The sequence below is a fragment of the Bison bison genome, unplaced genomic scaffold (assembly GCF_000754665.1).
Source record: "Bison bison bison isolate TAMUID 2011002044 unplaced genomic scaffold, Bison_UMD1.0 scf7180017864080, whole genome shotgun sequence".
Taxonomy (NCBI): Eukaryota; Metazoa; Chordata; class Mammalia; order Artiodactyla; family Bovidae; genus Bison; species Bison bison.
In genome coordinates, this window is record NW_011494652.1 from 2,877,386 (window position 1) to 2,887,497 (window position 10,112).

The window sequence follows — 10,112 nt, forward strand, 5'->3', positions numbered from 1 at the left end:
GAGGCTTGTTGGGCTGCCCTCCCTCCCCACCCCGGGGGACTGGGTTCCACAGGGAGCCGCCCCCGTTCTCTGCTGCTGGACGTTTGCCAAGCTCGAGCTTTGCACGGAAGACAGGTGATCTCGCTCACCCGGAGTCAGGGTTCTGAACTTGGCTGCACGTGAGAATCACTTGGGAGCTTTTAATGAAATCCTCATGTCTGGACCACACCCAGAGCAGATTAGATCAGAACTGGGGTGGATTCGGGGACCACGTCTCGCAAACTCCCAGGTGATTCAAGCCTGCAGCCAAGGGTAAACAGCAGATGCCAAGGCAGTGCCTCCCACTCACTCATGCCCCACCTGAGTGCTGGGGTTTTGTCCCATCTGGAAGAGGGGCAGGGACTTTGTAGAATCTTGAGGGGAGGGGGGCAGCACGGCTCGCGTTGGCTATGCCTCTCTCCTTCTGAGAAGCTGTGTTCAAACACAGCTTGCAGAAGCCTGGCCAGCAGACTGCTGCCTGCCTATCTGCCCAGGCTGACCCCTTGCACAGGCTCTTGGTGGTCCTCCTGTCCCCAGGAACACTTTAAGACAGAGACATCACTTTGTGCAGAGATACTGTCCAGCTGCTATGCAAGCAGGCATCATCAACTTGTCTTGACAAGAAAGTCCTCTTCTTTTTTAGCAGTAGCCACAGTCTAGCATCTCGCAAGCAGCTTGCTTCTGCCTCATCAGTTCAATGGCAGATTGCATTTCCCTTTTTGCATTGGCTGCCAGGGGACTCAGAATCAAACTTGCCACTGTATCAAACAGCACACACAGAGGACCTAACGGCACATATCGTGACCGTGAACTTGACCTCTGTTCTGTTTTTAATTTTAATTGGAGATTAATTTCTTTACAATATTGTGTTAGTTTCTGCCATACGTCAACATGAGTCAGCCATAGATATAGATATACCCCCTCCTTATTACCATCCGTCCCACCTCCCACCACTACCCTTTAGGTTGTCACAGAGCACCAGGTTTGAGCTCCCTGCATCACACAGCAAATTCCCACTGGCTATTTCCTTTACATGGAAATGTGTATGTTTCAATATGACTCTTTCAATTCGTCCCTCCCTGTCCTCTGCCCACCACGCCCACAAGTCTGCTCTCCGTGTCTGCCTCTCCACTGCTGCCCTGCAAACAGGTTCCTCAGTCCCATCTTTCTAGGTTCCATATATATGCGTTAACATATGATATTTGTTTTTCTCTTTCTGACATGCTTCAGTCTGTATAATAAGTTCTAGGTTTGTCCAGCTTATACGCATGGACTCAAACGTGTTCCTTTTTGTGGCTGAGTAGTATTCCCCTGGATGCGCGTCCTGCGACGTTTTTGCCTCTGCCTCTGTTTTGTCTTCTGCGTCTGCCCTTTGTTTTCCTCACCAACTAACAGCCGTGTCGTATTGTGCCTACTCTGGCCGCACCTGTCTCCCCAGTACAGGCCAGCCACTTGCCATGCAGAGTCGGCATTGCCCATTGGCCCTGGCCCGGCCGCCCCTGCCTCCCAGGCTCCTCAGTCTCAACACCCCTGGGGCTCCACACCACTCCCAGCCCTCCACTCCCTCCTCCAGGAGCCATCCCTGGTGGTCCTTGTTCAGCCAAAACCTCCCAGGATCACACAGATGACGTTGTCTTGTGGTCCTGTGGCCGCCTGTCCACACAGCTCACTCCTGCTTCTGTGCACCTGCCCTGGGACCCAGCTCAGGACTTGCCCTCAGGGCCCTGGGAACGGTCTACGCGGCCTACTCCCAGGCTCTGGAGTCCTTGAGACTGCTACTTGCCCCGGAAGTCCTGTCTGTCTGTGGGCGGGGCCTGTGAACAGCCAGGGCATCTCAGGGTCCAAGGGGCTCCAGGAGGCTCAAGTCACACCAGTGCCCACGAGGCCACCAACTGGGCATCTTTGGCACAGAGCTGTGTTACTGACCAGGGTTCTTGGCCTCCTTAACCAATAGAAATTGATCAGAGGCCAGGCAGGAAATTCAGGCAAGGCTTTATTGGGGACCCTGCTGCAGCAGGGGGAGTAAGAACAAGCGACAGGTTTCCTTGGTCCCTCCCCAGGGTTGGGAGGGATGGCTGGTTCCTTACATGGGGCGAGGGTAGGGGTGTACTCAGGAGTCGGGATGGAGGCGTGGCTTAGGTGGTTTGCCCACCTCTTTGTGGCGCTGTGTGAAGGGGACATGCACGGTACCCTGCTTTTACTTCTAAATCTTCAGAAGTGGCAGTTTGGCTTTTGGTCTTTCTGTTTCTTGTCCAGAATTTGTCCCAACCGGGCATGCAGGCAGTCATTTTTAGTCCCTTATAGTTTCTTTGTATTTTGTTGCTCCAGAGGTTTGGCCAGGTGCAGACCCTGCAGCAAAGGATCCCAGGTCCCAGCCTGTCTCACCTGGGCCCCACTACTTAGGAGCTGTGTGACTCTGGGCAACCCCCATCCCCTCTCTGAGCCTCCCCTTTCCCCTAAGCAGGATGGGTAAGAAGACAGCCAACCAGGCACCACGCAGTGAGCTCTCAGGAGACACCAGCTCCTGTTGTCCTGGGGGGGTCCCTTGGGGGCAACAGCCCATCCCTCTGCTCCTCAGAGACTGTCCAGGCAGAGGACCCTGGGGGCCCACACTCTGGGAGCTAGGGGTGGGGGAAAGGCAGCCGCAGGGTGAGAGATGAGTGGAAACAGGATCTGGAACCAAGGGGCGAGCCACACAGATTCCCGCTAGGCCTCTGTTTGCCCACCTGCCCAATGGGACTGCAGCAGGACTCACCTTGCCGGGTGAGGTGGAAAGGGGCAGACGATGCTGAGGCCGCCGGCTCAGTTGATGTGTGATGACTTGGGGGCGGGGTTGCTCTGGGATTTCTGACCCACTTTCCCAGGTACTCATCCTCCTCGCCCCACAGCTGGGGGGTTTCCAAGTTCCCCCTCACTCAGTCTCTGTGTCCTGGACGTTCTGGAATCTCTGAGACCAGCGTGGACCCGTTTCCTCTGCTCCAACTGGAGATGCGGGCTGGCCTGGCCCTGCAGTGTCAGCTGCCGGGACAGCTGGCTCCAGAGGCTGTTGCCGTGGAAACCCAGACTGATGTTCTCCTAAACAGCTGAATTATTTGTGGTTTCCCTGCCTAGTGTCCCAGCCGAGCAGGCCAGGACGGTGGCTGGGGAGGGGTAGGGGCTGAGAGCAGCCTCTAGGAAGGAGCCCCTTCTAGGGCCCTCAGGCCTGCCTTGGCCTTCTCCGCAGGGAAATGATCCAAAGACACTGAGATTTTGGGAGAGGGGGGAAGGGTGTGATTGGAAAAAATGTGCTGAGGTCATCAGGTTTGCTTCCAAAAGCGCTTCTGTGGGAGGGTATGGGGCCAGCGAGCTCCTCCAGAGTTGCTGGGGGAGCTTTCTCATTGGTAATGGTGCCCACTCCCAGTTACGCCTCTGGCAATGGGTGCCCCGAGGGAGCCCTGGACCCGTGTACAGGACACGGAGCCAAGGCTGCTTTGATTAGCTCATCCCAGCTCTGCCTCTGATTGGCTGCCTGACCCACAGCTCTCAGTGCCTCTCAGAGCCTTGGTTTGCTTATCTGTGAAACGGAAACAGCATTGCTCACACCACCCAGGCTCAGGTGAGAAGGTCTGAGCGAGGGCTTCTGAAAGCCAGAGCAACTGCCTCCTCTGAAGGGTTTTACCATGGGGCACCAGGCGTTTTGGGAATGAAGAGAATTGTGCAGCGCCTCCAGATCTGAGACACGCAGCTACTTTGTTTTTAAGCTCAGACTGAAACTGGACAGATTCAGACCTGGACACCTTACTCCGTAGACAGCTGAGCAGGGTCTGCAAAGGGAATGGCCATTGGAAATGAGTCAGATGGTGAATCTATGGGTGGTGGGGCACCCACAGTGCAGGCTTGGAAGCAACCAGGGTGGCCACGGAGGGCCGCCAGCCAGACCCCACGTGAAACTGGGAGTGACGGGTGGCTGACTGGCATGTGTAGGGATGGGCTCATGAGCTGCACCGTCGCTCAGAAGCCCTTCCAGCAGGGAGAGGAAAGCGGCTTTAAACGGCAGGGAACTGCACATTCTAGTCAGGATAGCCAATAAAGCACACGCGGCACCCCCCTCAACCCAGCCTGGGCAGACATCACTAATTGATCACAGCACTCTTTACTGCAGAGTCTAGACTCCCTCCCCAAACTGTCGTTGGCCCAGCAGGCCTGGCCAACACCTGTCAACCAGGTTTGAGCGTGAGGTAATCCTGCTTGCTGTCCCCATGCCGGAAGCCACGTGAGGCCCCTCTGGCGTCTCTGTGCACAGAGGACCCCGCACCAGGCTGCAGGGCAGGCTCTGCCCTCAGGCGCCTGCTCCAGGCGCTGTGCGGGTCATTCTCTGATCCTCCTCCTCGACCGAGGGTCCCTCTGCTCCCCCAGGAAGATGGATTTGCTGATTAATCAGTGCAGGGACTCTTCCTCAAACCTGCGGAGCCTGAAAATCACCTGGGGAGCCTTGTTGAGTCCTGAGTCAGCAAGTTGGTGTCTAGCACAGATCCCACCTTCTAACCAGCTGCCAGGCCATGCCAGTGCTGCCTTGTGGAGGACCAGATGTTAGGTAGAGAGGGCGTAGACAGCTCTCAAATAATGAAACAGGTGGAGAATGAGATCCAAGGCTCAGGGGCTGGATCCAAGGCTCAGATTTTGATTTGATACGAGCACTTGTGAGATGTTCTTCTTTGCTCCACTGGAGAAGGACATATCTGCAGGGAGGCAGAGCCCCCTTCGTGTCTACCTCCCCAGGAATGTGCTGGCCTTTGTTCCTTCCCTGCATTTTTAGACTACAGCTGGTGCTGGGGAGAAAAATGGAGGGTGTGATTTGTCCCCCTGGAAAGCATGCATCCCCTTCCAATGACATAGGGAGGGTCAGGCCAGCTGGGGGCCAGCCTTTAACCGCAGGTCGCCTTTCCTGGTATGCCTCCTGTCCTGGGTTGGAATTGGATCTTTCCAACAACTATATCAGGCTCTTGGTTTCAAGGACCACTTCTTTCTTCCAATGCAGGTGGTGTGATGTGCGGTGTATGTGCTACCACTGAGAATCTTGCAAAACCGTTGTTCTAGCTGTTAAGGTTGTATAACCAATGAGCCCAAACTTAGGGGTGGAAACTCACCCTTTGTTAGGCTCACAGATTCTGTGGGTCAGGAATTTGGACAGGGCGTAACAGGGAAGGCTCACCCTCTCATGTGCATCTGGCACTTAAGGTGGGGCTCTCAGATGAGCCCTCCCCCAGGACTGTCAGCTGGAACACCCATGCGCAGCCCCTTCATGCACCTTGGGCTTCCTCGAAGCATGGTGGCGGGATTCCAGGGGTGAGCACTGGACGGAAGAGATGGAAGCAGAAAGGGAAACAAGGAAGAATAAAAGAGAGAGGGTACAAATCGAAAATAAACACTACCGTTTCCATGTTTAAACTAAATATTAACAGGGTAAACACTTTAATTAAAAGAGGTTATCTGAATAGAAAAATAAGACCCAGTCGTACACGCGATTGATGCCTATAAGAAATGAACTCTGTGTGATATTACTAAGAGTGACTGTTAATATCAGATAAAACAGACTTCAAGATAAAGCGATAATTGAGGGGGAAAAGGGACATTGTATAATAATGAACAGGTTAAGTCATAGTTTTAAATGTGTATTCACCTACTAGTAGAACCTCAAAATGCATGAAAAAGATGGGTAATATTAAACAGAAACAACTCTACAGTAATAGTATTCAACTTCCCTTCTATTTATAATTGATAGAACTAGACCTATCCCCCTCTGCCCCCTGCCAAATGCAAATAAATACATAGGATATTTGAAAAATCTCCAACCTGACCTCAAAATTGATTTTACAGAAAATACTTCCTACAGTTACAGAATAAATATTTTTCACATGCCACTGTAATTCACCAAGATAGACTAAATGCTGGTCCACAAAGTATGTCTCAATTAATTTAAAAGTACTGAAATCCCAAGTAATAACAGAAATGTATTCAAATGAATGGGATACAGCTAAAGCAATGGTTAAGGAGAAACTTTACCTTTAAATGCTTAGAAAAGAAGAAAGGGGTGAAATCAACGACCTGAAGTTCCTCCATATAAAGTGAGAGAAGGAAGGGCAAAGTAATCCTGGGGCGGGGGGTAGGGGGGAAGTAAGAAAAATAAAAGCAGAAACCAATGAAACACAAAGCACAGAGATAATAGAGGAAACTGAGGAAGCTAAAAACTGTTTCTCTAAAAAAAAAAATCAACAAATTCAATGCAAAAAAAGGAGAATGCAAATTCACAAACGCAAAGCATGAGAAGAAGGGCTATCACTACAGATCCTACAGACATCAAAAGTAATAAGAGAATATTGTGAGCAATTTTAGGCCAAAAAGTTTGCCAACTTTGATGAAATTGAAACATTCTTTTAAAAATATAACTTACCAAAAGTGACATAAGAAGAAGCAGAAAATCTGAAGAGCCCTATATCTATTTTTTAAAATACAATTTATTATCAAAACCTTTTTGCATTAGTTTCTTATTGCTGTTGTAACAAATTACCATCAACTTAGTGGCTTAAAACAATACACATTCATTCTCTTACAGTTATGGAGGTTGGAAATAGAAAATCAGGGAGTCACCAGTGCTTTGCTCCTTCTGGAGGCTTCCGAGGAGATGTTTCCTGTCCTTTTCAGCTTCCAGAGCATTGCCCCGACCTTGCACATCTCCAGCTTCTTGTTTTTGTTATCATGTCTTCCTCCAACTCACTCTGACCTTCCTGCCTCCCACTTATAAGGTTTTTTTTTTATTACACTCTGCATGCTTGCATGCTCAGTCCCTCCGTCGTGTCCGAGTCTTTGCAACCCATGTAGCCTGCCAAGCTCCTCTGTCCATGGGATTATCCCAGCAAGAATACTGCAGTGGGTTGCCAAGCACTCCTCCAGGGCATCTTCCTGACCCAGGGCTCAAGCCTGCATCTCCTGCTCTCCTGCATTTGCAAGTGGATTCTTTACCATTGAGCCACCTGGGAATTCCAATTACATTGTGCTTATTGGTTAACACAGGACAATCTTCCTATGTCAAGATTCTTAACCTTCATCCTGTCTGCAAAGTCTCTTTTGCCAGGTAAATCCACATTCACAGGTTATAGGGATTAGAATGTGAGCATTTTGGGGAATCACTAATCTGTCTACCACAGTGACAAGAGAAAATCATTTTTTATGCTCATTGATTCTGTGGGCCGGGAATTCCAACAGGGCACAGTGGGGATGACTTGCTTATTTTAATTTAAAATGTTATTTATTTATTTTGGCTGTGCTGGGTCTTCCTTGCTGCCCACAGGCCTTCTCTAGCTGCAGGGAGCAGGGGCTCCTCTCTAGTTGTGACGCACGGCTTCTCTTGCTGCAGAGCACAGGCTCCAGGGCACACAGGCTTCGGTCATTGCAGCACGTGGGCTCAGTTGCCCTGCAGCATGTGGGATCTTCCCGGACCAAGGACTGAACCCGTGTCCCCTTCATTGGCAGGCAGATTCTTAACCACTGGACCACCAGGGAAGGCTCAGGATGGTTCACTTTTACATGATGACATCTGAGACCTCAGTTGGAAGATTCAAGGACTCAGGGCTGAAATGAGCAGAGCACACTGGCAGTTGCCTGGTAGCTGTTGCTGGCTCAGCTGAGAGGTCCCTAAAGCTGTCAATACAGCCTCCAGCCTCTCGTGTGGCTTGTGCTTCCTTACCAGATGGTGGTAAGGGTGGATGGGTCCCCCAGGTGATGGCTCCCACAGACAGTGGACCATGAGGAAGCTGTATCACTGCTTGTGATCTGGCCCTGGAAGTCAGACAGCATCACATCTGTTCATCAAGATGATCACAAAAGCCCCACCCACTTTCAAGGGAGAGGAAAACAGACCCTATCTCTTAGTGGAGAGGAGATGAGACGTGGGACCTGAAACATTACAGGGGCCGCATTTGGAAAATCCCATCTACCAGCTTCCCTGATGGTTCAGTCAGTAAAAAGAAAAAAAAAAAAAAAAAAACCTGCCAAGGCAAGACAGCTGGGTTCAATCCCTGGGTCAGGAAGAACCCCTGGAGGAGGAAATGGCAACCCACTCCAGTACTCTTGCCATGGAAATCCCATGGATGGAGGAGCCTGGCAGGCTGCAAACTATGGGGTCACAAAGAGTCGGACATGACTATGTGATCACACCACCACCATCTAGCAGAGTCTTTCAACGATGACAGTCAGGAGGACTTGATGCTCTTTCAGGAGAACTTTGTTCCAGGAACCCGGGGACTCCGCCGAGGGAGCTGCCAGCCCCCAACGCAAGGCCACCTTGTAGTAACCAGGATCAAGGCCCGCCCACTAGCACTTCCCTCCTATGAACTGTCCTGATTCAGGTTCGTGAAGTTCATGTGAGACATCTTGGGTCCACAGGTGGACCTGAGTGTGACCAGTCCCTTTAGCCAGTGCCTGGTGCCAGAATCAGTGACTGACCATAGCTAGGTATAGACTAGTGAGATTTGAGACAAAAGTTCATGGAGATTTCTGGGGAAAAGCATTCCATACCTCTCAACAGGGAAGCTTGGGAGGAGACAGCTCCAGTCTGTCCTTCTGCTCGTTCCCGTACTGATGGGAGGGGGTGGTGAGCTGCCGCTGCCTAGCATCCCGGCCCTAAAGGGGTAGGTATAATGTCCTGGGCCACACTGACCCTGATTCCTGCTCCACCCTGGGCTCCAGTCTCAGCAGCCAACATATCTTTTGATTGTTTAGGCTACTTAGAAACAGCCTTTATGTTACCTAGAGCTTCAGGGAGCCTTCCTGACATAGAATATTTTCCCTTTTTGCAGTGAGGATAAGGAGGCTTGGAGAGGTAAAGACCAGGCTTACCAAGCTTTCAAGTGCATAAGGATGCCCCTGAGAGCCTGCTAAAATGCAGGTTCTGACTCCGGAGATCCGGGGTGGAATCTGAGATCCTGAGTAAGCCCATGGTGAAGCAGAGGCTGCTGGCCCCAAGGACCACCCTGGAGTAATAAGGGGGTCTGGGGTGTGCTTGAGGCTACACAGCTGGGAGTAACAGGTTTTAAACCAAGATCTGCCTGCCTTCAGTATTAAAGGAAATCAACCCTGAATAGTCACTGGAAGGATTGATGCTGAAACTCCAATATTTTGGCTACGTGATGCATAAAGTCAACCCATTGGAGAAGACCCTGATGCTGGGAAAGATTGAGGGCAGGAGGAGAAGGGGGTGATGGAAGATGAGATGGTTGGATAGTGTCACCGAATCAATGGCATACGTTTGAGCAAACTCCAGGAGATGGTGAAGGACAAGGAAGCCGGGGTGCTGCAGTCCATGGGGTCGCAGAGTTGGGCACAACTTAGCAACTGAACAACAGCTGCCTGCCTGCAAATCCCATCTCGTCACTGCACTCTTGGAGCCACCCTTACCTGTTCACACATTAGCCTGCATGAGCGGAGGACGTGGGCAGACGTGAGTCTCCTGGGAGGGAAGCCCAGGACACCTACCTCCTGGTACCCGAGGAGCCCCAGGGCCATCTTATCCTGGAGGACATCGCTCACCCTCAAAATTCCTAACACTTTGATTTGTCTTGTGCTCAGTCTGAGCTGGTTGATGTTTCGTGCTCTGTTTTACCATTGGATGGCTGAATCCAGATAATGCATGCTCAGTCGCTCAGTTGTGTCTGGCTCTTGCAACCCCATGAACTGTAGCCCACCAGGCTCCTCTGTCCAAGGGATTATCCAGGCAAGGATACTGGAGTGGGTTACCATTTCTTCCTCCAGGGGATATTCCAAACTCAGGGATCGAACACGCATCTCCTGCATATCCTGCATTGGCAGGGGGATTCTCTGCCACTGAATCATCTGGAAAACCCAAATAGCTTAACCCCAAATTCCCTTCTCATGCAAACCACCGGGGGCTTTGGGAAAATGCAGATTTCCCCTTGTGGTGGGGTTAGTGCCAGGGAAACTGTTTGGTCATAAGCACTTCAGGAGTTTCTTAAGTTTGGGGACCTCCAACTTTGGGGGTATGGATATATGTTTATCTTTGCCTCGGATGTCTTTCTTTCTGTTATGGTCAATATACCATC